The sequence below is a fragment of the Tamandua tetradactyla genome, chromosome 2 (genome assembly GCF_023851605.1).
Source record: "Tamandua tetradactyla isolate mTamTet1 chromosome 2, mTamTet1.pri, whole genome shotgun sequence".
Taxonomy (NCBI): Eukaryota; Metazoa; Chordata; class Mammalia; order Pilosa; family Myrmecophagidae; genus Tamandua; species Tamandua tetradactyla.
The window spans coordinates 126,904,148-126,919,420 of record NC_135328.1 but is presented as its reverse complement, the minus strand read 5'-3'; the positions used below and the strand labels follow the sequence as shown (position 1 = coordinate 126,919,420).

The 15,273-nt window shown below is 34.4% G+C and overlaps 1 long non-coding RNA gene and 1 pseudogene across 2 annotated transcripts; both read left to right on the top strand.

The window, feature by feature from the left end:
• Positions 1-1,611: 1,611 nt before the first annotated feature.
• On the top strand, positions 1,612-7,681 carry LOC143662035 (uncharacterized). 2 transcript variants are annotated; one of them, XR_013165106.1, is made up of 3 exons: positions 1,612-1,767; positions 3,500-3,618; positions 7,571-7,681. It is a non-coding gene; the product is annotated as an uncharacterized LOC143662035 (long non-coding RNA). The 2 variants fall into 2 exon arrangements; XR_013165108.1 differs by lacking the exon at positions 7,571-7,681 and adding an exon at positions 6,701-6,829.
• Positions 7,682-8,625: 944 nt separating this feature from the next.
• LOC143657303 (olfactory receptor 14I1-like) lies at positions 8,626-11,179 on the top strand (annotated as a pseudogene).
• Positions 11,180-15,273: the final 4,094 nt, after the last annotated feature.

The window sequence follows — 15,273 nt, the reverse complement described above, 5'->3', positions numbered from 1 at the left end:
TATAAAGTAACCCAGAATATATAAAAAGACACTACAGCAACCCAGAATATATATAAAAAAATACTACAAAGCTATAAGATGTAATAAGTGAGGACACAAGCAGCAACATGGATGATCCTTGAGGACATTATGTTGAGTGAAATAAGCCAGAAGAAAAAGACCAATACTGCATGTTCCCACTAGTAAGAAGTAAATATAAAGAGCAAACTCTGAATGTTAAAGATGAGAACACAGGTTATCAGGTGATAGAAAGAGGGTAGCAATTGTATATTTGATGTTGAAGGAGTACAGAATGTTTAATGGAATTGATAGTAAAAACTCAGAAATAGATAACACAATACTGTGTGATGTTCATGCAATCTTGTATGTATGATGAACAAAGATTATTATGAGTATTCTTGCAAGAGGAAGGCTAGGACCACATATGACACCAGAATTAAATAGATATGCTAAAAACTATGACTGTATAACTAAGCAAATTCTAGAGTGCACAATGATAATGGTAACTTATACAAATAAAAAAATGTTTCTACATGAGGGAGAACAAATGAACATCACCTTTGCAAGTTGTTAAAAGTATTATGGTATGTGGGGAAAAACACTCAATGTAAACTAGTGTCTATAGTTAATTGTAACATTGCAATGTGCTTCCATTAATATAACAAAGGAAATATACCAAAGCTGAATGTCAGCATGTGGGATATAAGGGAGGGGTATGAAAATCTTGTTGTTATTGTTGTTGTTTCTCCCTTTTATTTTTAATTTTTAATTTTTTTTTTTTACTTTTCTTTCATTGTGGAAGAAAGGAAAAAGTTCTATAAATTGTGGGGGTGAATGCATAACTGTGTAATTATACCATAGCTGTTGATTGTACACTTAGGATGGTTTGTATGGAGTTTGAATAAAACTGTTTAAAAAAACCTAGAAAGATACAATTTCTGGAGAGGATGTGGAGAAATAGATATACTATTCACTGTTAGTGGAAAAATAGAAGCATACTGACCCTCAAGAGGACAAAGCCATGGTTCCACAGCAGGATAAGTTTAGGATTGCCACATGATCCTGCCACACTGTTAGTAGGCATATACATGGTAAAATGGAAAGCACAGATAGGAGTGGACATTTGCACGCTAGTGTTTATGGTAGAATTCTTAATTTACAATGGATTAAGGTGGCTTAAAGGGGCACCAACTGATGAACAGTAGGGTGAACCCTGGTATATACATATGATGCTATATTGAGTATCTACAGAAAGGAATGAAGTCATGAGGCATGTAACTACGTGAATGAACAATAAGGATATTGTGTTGAGTGAAACAAGGCAAAAATGAAGGAATATATATTATATGGTCTCACTAATGTGAACTAATTATAATGAGCAAACTCTGAGAACTGAATCTGAGACAGATGATCAGGACATAGAAAGGGGAAGATTTTGGGCAATAGATGTTTGGAGTAAAGAACAGCCAATAAGGTGCATTGTAAAGGTTCCTAGATTGTAAGCTTTTATAGCAGCCACATCTGTAACTGACTTTTAACTGTTACTTCTAAATTCTGAAATACTGCACTTTTAATGTACAACCTGCTACTTTCTCATTATTTTAGGTAACTACAAGACACATGAAATTCAGAGTCAGAATTCTGTGGCTCTGAAAGACAGCATTATTCCTTTCAGCAACTGGCAAGAAGCTGAATAAGTGATCAGAATTCAAATATAGATATGAATAAAACATACCTAGTTAGGACTAATGGAAATCAAAATACAAGGTAAGGATGACATTGTCTGTTTTTTAATACTTCAAATTCTGCATATTACCAAAGAAAGAGATATTTATTTGGTGCACAATTTAAGTTTTCTGTAACACAATATTGACTTTAACCTGCCTGTTCAGTTTATTTAAACAACATAATTACATGGAACCCGCAGTAGGGAATGAAATCTTACTTTTATGTACAGATTAATTTAATAACCTGGTACATTCAAGAGTAATTTGGGAAGAAAATTTAAAATGGTTGTTCAAAGTCCCCTTGTTTAACTGGGAAAAAAGTAGAACTATTATACTTTCCTACTTGGAGAATTCCTGATATTATCTTGAGCATTTAGCACTTCCAATTTAATAAGTCATGCCCTCAATTTTGCCACTTACCTTTATGAAACTTACTTCTGAAATGGTGAAACTAAGCCTAGTTACAATTATGCCTAAGTGTCCCTCCCAGCAAGCCTCTTCCATTTCTCATATATAGTCACTTTCTTTAAGCCAACTTTTCAAATAAAGTCACTAACAACTGCCCTACATGAGGATGTTAAGTCTCCCTGGCAACATGGACATGACTCCCAAGCATGAGCATGCACTTGGCATCATAGAATTTAGAATGTGTCCTTGACTAAATGGAGGAACAATTAAATAAAGTTGCAGTGGCTAAGAGATTTCAAATAGAGTTGAGTGGTCATTCTGAAGATTACTCTCACGCCATCTTCAGCCAGATATTACAAATTGCTACAGTATACCTAACCTCCACTAATGTATTTCTGAAAACTCTAACAAATACACTGGGCTGTATGTTTATCTTAAATATTTTTGTTAAGAAATATCCATGCACATAGAATCCATACATATCCTAAAATCAATGGCTCAGAAAATCATCACATAGTCATGTGTTCTTCACCATGGTCATTGTTGGAACATTTGTGTCATTCCAGAGCAAGAAATAAAAAGAAAAAAAAATAGTACTTAAATATCCCATACCTATTGCCCCTAGCCCTCATTGACATACAATATTTCAGTCTCCCCAATTTTTACCTTTTATCTCTGCCTTTATTTATTTATTTTTATCCTTTCCCCTTTTTTACTCACCTGTCCTTACACCTGGATAAAAGGAACAATAGACACACTGTTTTCATAATCACTCAGTCACATTGTAAAAGGTATATAGCTATAAAATCTTCTTCACAAATCAAGGCCACTTGAATATGATTCAATAGTTCAAAAGAACCTCCCTCTGGCCACTCCAATACTCCATAAACCAAAAAGGGTTATCAGTATAATGCATAAGCATAATCTCCAGTGACATCTTGGCTCCATTTGAAATCTCTCAGCCACTGAGACTTTATTTTGTCTTGTTACTCTCTATGCCTTTTGATAAAGAAGGCTTTCTCATTTCCATGATTCTGAGTCCCAGCTCATTCCTGGGAGTAGACCATACATTGTCAGGGATATTTAAACCCCTGGGAGTCATGACCCATGTAAGGGGGAGGTTAGTGAGTTCACCTGCCCAGTTGACTTAGAGAGAGAGACTACATCTGAGCAACAAGAGTTTCTCTGGGGTTGACTCTTAGGCATGATTATCAGTATTAGTTTCTCCTTTACAGGAATAAGCTTCATGCAAGTAAACTCTAAGATTGAGAGCTCAGCCTATCAAATTTGTTGTGTCCACTGTTTGCAAGAATGTCAGGAATTCCCCAGATAGGAAAGTTGAATCTTTCTTTCTTTCTCCCCAGTCCCCCAAGGAGACATTGCAACTACATTTTTTGTTCTCTGAAATTACCCTGGGATATATCAAGTCATCACATTAACCTGTACAGACCAACAAGATGGAACACCCTATCCAAGATTCCATGTAAGTATGATGTTCAAGTGAATGGCCACATAATTTAAATTAGATAATGTACTACCCAAAATATAAATTTTGCACAAAATAAAAGTCTCTCCTTTTGGACTCACACAGAAGTTGAAATTTGAAAATATGGATCATATCATCCTTTACCCAGTATTCTGATTAACTTAGTCCTATCCAGACCATTTAATTCATATCTGTAATTGAGGTCTGATCACTTTTTTATCTTTTTAACCAGATGCTGAATGGGGTAATGCTGACTTTCATAGATTCAGCAGTCTAACTCTTAGTTTCAGGTGTCACATAAATACCCCAAATTTCAGGGAATCACCAGATTATACACAAATAACTCAGTATCTCAGAATTTAGAAATACTAGTTAAAAATCCTTAATATTCACACATGCTGTAAGAGCTTAAAATCTAGGAATCTTAATAATAGGCCCAACCTGATAACCCATGGTCTCAACTGCAAATTTTGTTTGTATATTATAGTTAATCCATATGAATGAGACGTTGTCTTTTTGTTTCTCACATTTTATTCAACATATTGTCCTTAAGATTAATTCACCTAGTTACAAAATACCTCAGAACTTCACTCCTTGTGGCTGCTCAGTAGTCCATTTTATATACACCCCACAGTTCCCCCTTCCATTCCTCGGGTATTTTACCCTTAGGCCCCTTCCATCTATTGCGAACCATGAACACAGCTGCATAAACACCAGTGTGCAAATGTCCATTCATGTCCTCAATCTCAATTCCTCCAGGCATATACCTAGCATTTGGTTCACATGATCATATAGCCATCCCACCCCTGGCATCTTGTGGAACCACCACACTGCCCTCCAGAGGGGCCGCAACTCTCAACTTCCCTACCTACAAGAAATAGGTACATCTCTTTATCCACATTTTCTCCAGCACTTTTTTCTTTCTGTTCATCTTGAAACAATTTTATTCACACATCACACAATCCTACCTAAGTAAATAGAAATGCCCCCCCCACAATCTATATGAAAGAAATTTCCTTTTATTCCACAAGGAACCCATACCTGTCCCCCACCCCCCACACCCCACACCCCACTTGTTGACATTTAGCTTTGGAATAATAACATTGTTACATTCAGTGGAAGCATATTACCATGTTACTGTTGACTATAGACCCAAGCTTGCATTGATTGTACCTTTTCCTGTATACCATCCATTTTCAAGCTCTTGAAATGTTGACATTCATTGTTTCTCCCACGGGCAAAAAGGTTTTATATTTGTATATTTAATCACATCATTGTCCACACTGAGCATTCCTAGATTATACTGTCCCACATTTATCCTCTATCATTCCTTTTGGTTTCAGAATGGACCCCCAGCCCTTCTTCCCCAATCATATTCACATTCAACTTCATTATGCATAAGTACATTATGTGCTGCAATCAGGTAATATTGTGCTCCCATTTCTGAATTTTTACCATCCATCTTATTGCACAATCTGTATTCCTTCAGCACCAAATGCCCAATTTCTACCAAATTTCTATCTCCTGATAACCTGTGTTCTTAACTTTAACTCTCAAACTCACTCATTGATATTAGTTTAAATTAGAAGCCATACAATACATGTCCTTTTTTTCTAGCTAATCACACTCAGCATAATGTTCTAAGGATCATTCAAGCTGTTACATGCTTTATGACTTTATTACATCTTACAGTTGTGTAGTATCCCATCATATGTATGTACCACAGCTTGCCAGTCACTCATCTATTGATAGACATTTGGGCTTTTTCATCTATTGGGAATTGTAAATAATGCTGCTACAAATATTGTGTCCTTACGTTCAGTTCCCCTCAATACATAGCTAGTAATGGGATTGCTGGATCATATGGCAATTTTATATTTTGTTTCCTGAGAACTTGCAAAACTGCCTTCCAGAGCAGTGGCACCATTTTGCATTCCCATCAACAGTGCATAAATGTGCCTCTTTTTCCACATCATCTCTAGCACAACATCTTCTCCAGACTCCTTGGCTCTATCTTTCATAGTTGTTTATTTTCTCAGAAACTTAAGTCCTCCAGATTTTTCCTATTCCATGTGATAAGTTCAGAAAACCAGAGGAAACAGTCTCTCCAAGAACATCAACCAGTTCCATTCCTCTACCCCAAAATCTCAATACATCTTTCCAGTATGAAGATGTTAAAATGTTCATTGCCAAAATATCTCTTAAAATTGAGAGAATGATTAAATGAGAGGTGGAGGTGCAATTCAAAAATTAGGTTCTACCAAATTATTATGACTACTGACTCATTTAGATATTTCTTTTTAGTTTCTAGAATGTTAGAATAGATAGAGGGAAATTCCTGAAATGTTAAACTGTAATCCAGGACCCTTGATTTCTTGGTAATAATTACATAACAATATAGCTTAATCTTGTAGCCCTGTGATGTGAAAACAATGTGTCTGACACTCCATTTATTTGTTGTATGGTAGATGAGAAATAAGCAATAAAGACAGAAACATAATAGGTGGGGATAAGTGATATGAGATATTGCTTTGTGACCTTTATTTTTATTTTTTTATTCAGAGTAATGAAATGTTTTAAAATTGGTTCTCATAATGAATGCACAACTCTATGATGATACTGTGAGCCATTAATTGTTTACTTTCTACAGATTATATGGCATATGAATATATTTCAGTAAAAATGCATTTAAAGAAAATAATCTGCTATTTGGCGATTGTGTAGAATTTTAGCTTTACAGCAAGTGGGCTAACTAGGGTCATCTTTCCTGCTGCTGAGCAAGCCTGGATGGAGGGCATGTGATCTTATGCTTTAGAGAGAAGTAAATATGTTGCTTTAGGGTTTGGGACAACTTGATTGAAACCCACCAAACATGAATTTTACTAATTGTTTCACTAATCTCTATTAATAAGATGGTTGCATAAAAATTCACTCAGGTTAAAAATTGCTAGACATTTTTAAAAACATTTATTTTAAGGAATATTGCAATTGTGTAGAAAGTACTAGAGACTAATATAAGCAACACCAGTATACCCAGCATTTTCTTTAATTAAACTGTGATAATTTGCATATTTTCTAGGGTTGTTTTAATGTGTTGGATATCTTATTGGATTTGTAATACTGAAGAAGATTGTTTCATCTTATTTTGTTGAAATGTAAAGGAAAGGAAAAAAGTGGGATTCAATTCATCAGAAACAAAAATATCCTAGTCACCATTTTGAATTCAATAAACACATTAAAAATAATATGAAATATTCCTTGATATATGAAAAGTTAGAACATAGCAAATGCTTGTTTATAACCAGTGCTTAGTTTAAATACTTATTAATATTTTAGTGTTCTTGCATTGATGATTTAAAATAAAATAATATTTCAAATATAGTTGGCATTCAATTTTTATTTCACCATCTTTCCATTGCTTCCTTGACTTGTCTCATTGCCTTAATTGGCAAGGTGCTTTTATCCCCACATCTGTTTTACGTGGTAATAAATATCATGCTGTGTTCTTCTAAATGTTTAAAATCATATAATGGTTATCATATTTTACATATTTTGCAAGTTCCTTTTTTTGAGATTTTATTATTTGTATATGTAAAACTATTGCATCCACTTTAACTAATACAGAGTTCCATTCTAGAATATAGCAGAGTATATTTTTCACTGTTCTATAGAAAGGCATTTTGGTTGTTTTTAACTTATTTTAAATAAACTAGAACAAACCTTCTGTGGTAGTTAGATTCATTCATCAACTTGGCCAGGTGAAGGTGCCTATATCTATTGCTGTGGAGATGAGCCAATGGCATGTGAACCTCATCTGTTGCTGATTACATCTGCAGTTGGCTAGGAGGTGTGCCTACTGCAGTGAATGATGTTTGATTTAATTGGCTTGTATTTAAATGAGAGAGCTTAATGTAGCACAGCCCAAGCAGCTCAGCATACCTTATCTCAGCACTTGCAGCTCAGCCCAGGCCTTTGGAGATGCAAAAAGAAGTCACCCTGTGGAAAAGTTGTTGGAACCTAGGGGCCTGGAGAGAAGGCCAACAGAGACCATCCTGCGCCTTCCCATGTAAGAAAGAACCTCAGTTGAGTATTAGCTGCCTTTCCTCTGAAGAACTAATGAAATAAATCCCCTTTTATTTAAAGCCAATTCATCTCTAGTGTGTTGCATTCCAGCAGCTGGCAAACTAGAACACCTTCCAAAATATATCATTTTATAAACTTGAGTATTTGTCAAAAGGGACCAAATCTTCCACACTTTAAACTGCATTAAATATTCCCAAATGACACCCCATGTAGGCAGACTAGTTTATATACAAAAATACAGTGAATGTCAGTTTCCCATCTTAACATATGTCTAGCCTTTATTTTTCAAACTTTATGTGCATTATTTATTGTAAAACAAAGAGCATAAAAGACTCTCTTATTATAAATTTGCATTTCCATTACTAGAAAGGTTGGAGGTAGTTTTGATTTACTAAGTGGTCACTCTGTTCCTTTTCCTGAACCACTTGTTCATACATTTTTCTCTTCATTTTTCTTTTAGAGTAATTTGATTTTGTAGTTCAGTTTTAATAAGAGATGGAATTCCTCTGTCATACACATCACAAACATTTTATTGCTAACCATTTATCTTTGAATGAATATGGTATTATTTTAATTACTTGTTTTAAAGATATGGTAAATATTTCAGAAAAACTATATTATTTTTAGCTTTTGGAAAGATTATCCTCAAAATTTGTCACAAATCAGAGTTTCTTCTTTTCCTACAATTAACGATAATATTGGCATTTATCTACTTCCAAAGGATAGATTTAGGTGCTTGAAAGAATTTATCACTAACAGATATTTTAACAGCACTGTTTTAAGAAGAATATCTGAGAATTGATGTTCAGATGTCTTTTTTTAAGTTGGCCCTAGTTGGAACAATTTAACAAACTTCATTGAGTGACAGTATTTTAGGGATATGTAGACAGAGCCTCACATGCAGAAGATTTTGATGGAAACATGCATATACATTTTAAATATGCAGCTGGTACAACTGAGAGCAAGCATATGTAAAATAATCAATAAATAATTGGAAAATATTACTTATGTTTGTCAGTATTATTTCCTATTATGGAATTTTGTAGAATGCAAGGTGATGAGCATCAAGTCTGGATGGACTGTCTTGATCTGTCACTCTCACAGAGGAGATGCTGCCCAAATGCTGGTTATTGTAGCTGTTTATATTGTTGTGCTCTGTGAAGTTTCACAAAATAAACCTCTCTTTCCCCAAATTAGAACCTGCCAGAATGTTTCTTAAAGTTTTATTCGATATTATGTCCATGCATTAACTATTTAATTCCTATTTAAAAGTGGCTTATCACAAGTCATTCAAGGAATACTTAGAGAGGTGTTACTCTGCAAAGTATAAGTAACAAGTTTTAATTCCAAACTTTGTATTTAAATTCCTCAAGAATCTGTGTGTTAAATATGCCTTCTTGTTTTCATTTGATAAATTCTCTAGATTTATTTTGTTGCCAAAGAATCAGTATTTCTAAAAAGCATCATAGTTGACTTGATGAATAATAACTAAATTTCATATCTTGTGAAATGGTATTTTAAGCATAGTATATATGCAGTACTAGTCAAAATCTCTTTGGAAAATTAGTTATTACTTAAAGTTTTAGAGGTATCTCTGTTAGACTATTTCCATGTTAAAATCTTATCTACACCTGCCAACCCCAACCAGGACCATTCCAGCCAATCCTGAAGAATATCTAGGGCAATATATAAGATTTCACAAGGGTTCCATGCACTAAAGTAACTTTTCAGAATCCTACAAACTGCAGATAGGTCCCTGGTCCAAGTAAGTCCTGAAACCTAACCCAGCCTCTCCAGAACATCAGTTAGTTCAATCTCCCTACCCCATATTAGTGACAGACCCTTCCAATACAAAAAATTGAAAATGGCCATAGCCCAAACACCCTTAAAGAGAGGGATGGAAAGATCAAAGGTGTTTGTGGAGTTATACAGAGAAGATAGGATTTAACAAGTGAAAATGAACACTGAATCATTAAATTGATATCTCTTTTATTCCCCAGTATCTTAGAGCAGCTAGAAATAAAGACCTAAAATTGTGGAATTTTATGCAAACTTTGGAATACCTTCTACAACTAATTGTGGTGCTGTGTTTTGAAATTTAACACTTTTTTGTATATATGTTATTTTTCACAAAAAAAGAGGAAAAAATCGATGTGATGATAAAAAAAAATATTTAAGCCTTCTAGCTTCCAATATTCTGGAGCATCTAAAAGGAAAAATATGAGATCATATGGTTTGATGGGATCATAAGAAACCATGACAAACTCTGGGATCTGTCCCACAACTACTTGTTAAAGAATGATTTGAAAACAATTACTTTTTATTTCTTTGCTTTGTATATGTTATACTAGACAATAAAGAAGTAAAAACAAAATCCTACCTGCATCCATAATCCCATTTGCTTCAGAATGTAGAAATATCTGATATTCCCCACATTTAATTAAAGGGAAACATATCCCTACATTGCTGTATTATAATGATATTGCATTCATTTTCACCTGTTTCATTTTAATTGCTGCATCTTTTTCCTTTAACAGTCAGAAGACCAATCTCCCTGCACAAAATAACAAAAGAGGTGGAATTTGTACTCATGGGCTTTTCTGATATATGGGAGTTGCAGATATTGCATGCAAGACTCTTTCTGCTGATTTACCTCAGTGTTGGTGAGGAAAATTCTCATCAAAATAGTCATTAAACTTGAATTATGTCTTCACACACCACGTGTTTCTTCTGAAAGTACACCCTTTTTTAAATTGTGCTACATCTCAGTCACTGTACCTAAGTCTATCCACAGCTCCCTTAGTCACAACAGCTGCATCTCATATCTTGGCTCTGTGGCTCAGACCTATTTTTTCATTGCTTTTAAATCTGCAGAGCTAGCCTTTTGCACTCTCCAATGACCAATGACAAGTGACTGTTATGTTGCAATTTGCTATCATCGCCATTATGGAGACATGATGATGTTTGGAAAAATGTCATCAGATGTTAGTCATCACCCTAAGGTATTTCTCCAATGCAGCAGTCCACATAGGCAGCAGTTTTGGGAACCCATCTTGAGATCCAGTAATATAAACCACTTATTTTGTGATATTTCACACATGTTGACTCTGCTTTTCTGTGAGAATTCTTTTATTGAGTTTATGGTCCTGGCTTTGACCTAATGCTTGGTCCTTGGATGCTTTGTTCTTATATCCATCTCCAATTTCCTTAATATTCTCCACAACATTCAATATTCCTTCAGTAGAGAGTCAAGCAAAAGCTTTCTCCACCTGCTCCCTACAGCTAAGGATCACAATGCTCCTCCTTGCTAGAGCACTGTTTGCTTACATGGGACCAATTACCAAAGCATTGTCCATTCAAGATTTTGTGGTTCCTATGGCATGAAACAGTTTTGTCCACCATCCTGGATCTCATCATGTATCACCTTTGAAATAAAGAGATCAAAACAGCTATGTGGGAAGGTATATCCTCTTAAGCAGAAACTTCTGGATTTTGCTAGTGGAAGACCTTTAACAAGAGACAAGAAAATCATAGTTACTTTATGAAAGCACAACAAACAAGATCTTGCAAAAACTGTTGAAAGGAAGAATGACAATCTTTCTAATCCTACATTGATACAGAAATACAAATATTCATCCACAAAAGACATCTCTGTCGATGTCAACACTCTATATTTGTGTGTGTGTGCATATGTGTGTGTATACAATAAAAATCATTCAATTTAGTGTAAAATTTCTGAGTTTTGACAGATGCATGTTTTATCATAAACAACTTCACAGATACAGGATGTTGTATCACACTGTAAAATTATCCAGTGCTAACCATTTGTAGTTATTCTCTTCCTGACTTCCACCCCAGGAATCTCTGATTTGTTATCTGTGTTCATAATTTGCATTTTCCAAAATGTTCCCCAAATTAAATCACATAGAATGTAGCTTTTTGAGTCTGGCTTCATTCCCTTAGAAAAATACACATGAGATTCACCCATCCTGATGGGTATATCAGTGGTTTGACATTTGTTTTTGTTAACTTTTCCATAGAAAGGATTAATACCCTGGTCATATATTTATCTATTTACCCATTAAAAGAAAATCTGTTGTTTCCAGTGCTTGGCAATTATTTAAAAAGTTGCTACAAATCTTAAGGTAATTTTTTGCATGAATAAAACATTTAATTTAGCTTGGGAAATGCATAGGAGTTCAACTCTTAAGTTCAATGCTAATTGTATTTTTAACTTTCCAAGTAATGCACTAATTTTTTCCAAAGTGTCTGAAGTATTTGCATTACATTCAGCAATATATGAGAACATGAGTTTTGGTGCATCCTTGCCAGAATTTTGCATTTTATTTTTTACTTCATTGTTATGTTAGCCACTTCAACAGGTGTGGTTATCCATATCTCATTGTGGTTTAAATTTGTACTTCTCTAATGACTTATAATGATGAGAGAATTTTCCTGTGTTTATTTCTAATCCTTAAGTTTTGTTTTGTGACATGCCTATTCAGATATTTTGCCCAGTTTTAGACTGTTTGGTTGCATTAATAAGTATGAGAGCTCTTTAAATTCTCTGGACATATAATTTGTCAGTTATATGATTTGCAAATACATATCCCAAGACCAAAGCTTATTTTTCACATAGTATTTTGTTCAGCAATGTTTTTAAGTTGGATAAGGTCCATTAATCACAATGTTCCTTTGTGGATTATACATTTCATGTCATGTCTGTTTCAAACTGAAAGTCACAACTTATTGTATTAACTTTTTACCTAGCAAGACTGTAGTGTGAAGTTCTACATTTAGGTTTGTGACCTATTTTGATTTTATTTTGAATGTCATGTGAAGGATGCATTTAGGCTATTTTTTTCTTTTTAAAAAGAGTATTTATTGAAAACACTGTCCTTTCATCATTTAATTTATCCTACCTGACTTTCTATTCTGCTTCATTGATCTATATGTCTATCTTTTTTCCATTCCCATACTGTCTTGATGCCAGACAATGTAAAATAATCTGGAAACTAAGCAGTATTCTTCTCCATATATTTAACATTCTTTTTCAAAATTGTTCTCGAATTTCTAGACACTTGATCCTTGCATATAAATTTTAGAATTAGCTTTAAGAGAAACAGTTTTAAAGTCATCTACACATCATCAATATGGTGATATAAACAGCTACTGGAAATCTCTCTCTAGAGGTTCAATGAATAAAAGGACAATTACAAAGTGTTCATAAGTAGAGAGGAAGACAGACTGGAGAAGGAGCCTACAAATGCTAAAAATAAACAGATAAATTTCAGATTAAAAAATAAACTTCTATCCCAGAGCAATTGGCCTTCACCTCTGGCCTGTCAAACCTCAGGAAGGGCACAGAAACAAGAGCCAGGATCCCCTTCAACCAGAGACACAATATATATTCTCTAGAAGCAGTGAAACAGATTCCATTATTTGAAGGCCTGAGAGACATGGGTGAACATTTCAAGCACCAGATCCGTGGGTGACAAAGAGCGTGAGAAAATATGGCCAGAGACTTCTTCTCCAGCTTTTGGTATGAAAGCTCTCCCCCATTCCTGAGGTAAACAATATTGAGCAGACTGAACCCTGCCTATGGACAGCTGAAAACTGGGACACCTCAGGGAGTCCCCTGCCACAAATAAAGTTGGGTACACAGCCCCACATTGAGCTGAATTTTGGCCAGCAAAATAAGGGCATATTAACCCTACAGTTTCAGCCCCACTGTATCAGAAGTGTTACCATCAGAAAACATGGACTTACATATCCACACCTGCTTTATTCCAAAACAAACAGAGAAAAAAATGTCCTTGTCTTGGTGAGACTGTAAGTTTATTACAGGTGAGCATATAATGAACTGGGTGAAAAACTGTCCAAGACCAGTTCAGAATTGGAAGGATGCTTTGGAATTTTATAGTCCTGAACAAAGAAATGGCCTGGATCCAGAAGACAACAGACAAGAAAGAAATAGAAGAGGAAAAGTTTGTTGGTCAACTATTCTGTTATCTTAGAAGTCTTCCTTTCATTCAGGCTTCTTTTTCAAGGAGAAGACATTGGTTATCAAATCATATTGGAGCAAGTTAACACCTCAACTGAAATACAGGAGTTGAAATAATTAATTAAATATGTAAACTAAATAAATTCAACAAGTGTATGGAAAATGTGACAATAAAATAGATGAAGGATATAAAGGAGACAGTGGGTGATCATAAAGAAGAACTCAGAAACTTGCAGAAAAATGTGAGAATTATGGGAATGAGAGGCAATAAAAAAGATGAAAAAAATAATGGGAACATACAAATAGAACATTTGAAGAGCAGAAGAAAGGAAGTATATTAGGAAAGTATATTAAGAAAGGAAGGGGCAGTTCATTAAGAAAAATAAAATCATGGATCATGGAACTAGCCAGAGCGCCCCAAAATACATGAAACAAACACTGGCAACACTGAAGGGAGAAAATACACATACTTACAATAATAGTTGGAGACTTCACATCACCACTGTCAATAACTGATAGGAAATATAGACAGAAGATCTATAAGAGTATAGTCATCTTGAAAAAATTATGAATTAACTAGACTTAAAATATATTACATAGCAGTGTATGCTCAAACAGCAGGATATGCATTCTTTTCAATTGCCTATGGATCATTTTCCAAGACAGAACACATCTTCGGTCGAAAAAGCAAATCTTAATAAGTCAAAATGTTTTAAATTATACAATAAACCTTCTTTGATCATAATTGAATGAAGTTTGAGGTGAATAACAGACAAGGTGCTGGACAATTCACAAATATTTGGAAGCAAAACAACACATTCTTAAAGAGTCAGTGGGTCAAGGAAGAAATGACAAGAGAAATCAGTAACTATCTCAAGGCAAATGAAAATGAAAGCACAACATAATATAATTTATGAGCTGCAGCAAAGGAAACACTGAAAGGGAAAATTATTGTATAAATGCCTAGATTAAAAAAGAAGAAAGGCAAAAATCAAGGAATAACCTGTTCATTTGGAAGAACTACAGAAATAATGAACTGCAAAGTAAACAAAAGAAATTATGAAAATCCTAGCAAATATAAATGAAAGTGAGAGTATGAATAAGACTGAGAAAATCGGTAAAAACCAGATGTTGCTTCTTTGAGAAAATCTATAAAATAAATGGGCCCTTAGCTAGGTTGACAAAAAAGAGAGAGTGAGAGGATGCAAATAAATAAAAAATCAGAAATTCAAGAGGGGATATAACCACTGACTCCACAGAAATAAAAGATGCAACGAGAGTATACTATGAGCAACTATATGTTAATAAACTAGACAATGTAGATGAAATGGACAAATTCCTCAAAAGACATGAACAACCATCATTACCACAAGAAGAAATAGGTAACCTCAAGAAATGAATTACACATAAAGAATCAGTTATCAATAAGCTCTCAAAACAGAAAAGAACAGGACCAAATAGTTTCACATGTGAATTCTACCAAGCATTCAAAAAATAATTAGTACCAACCCTGATCAAACACTTCAAGAAAACTGAAGAGGAGGGAAAGCTACCATACTTATTCT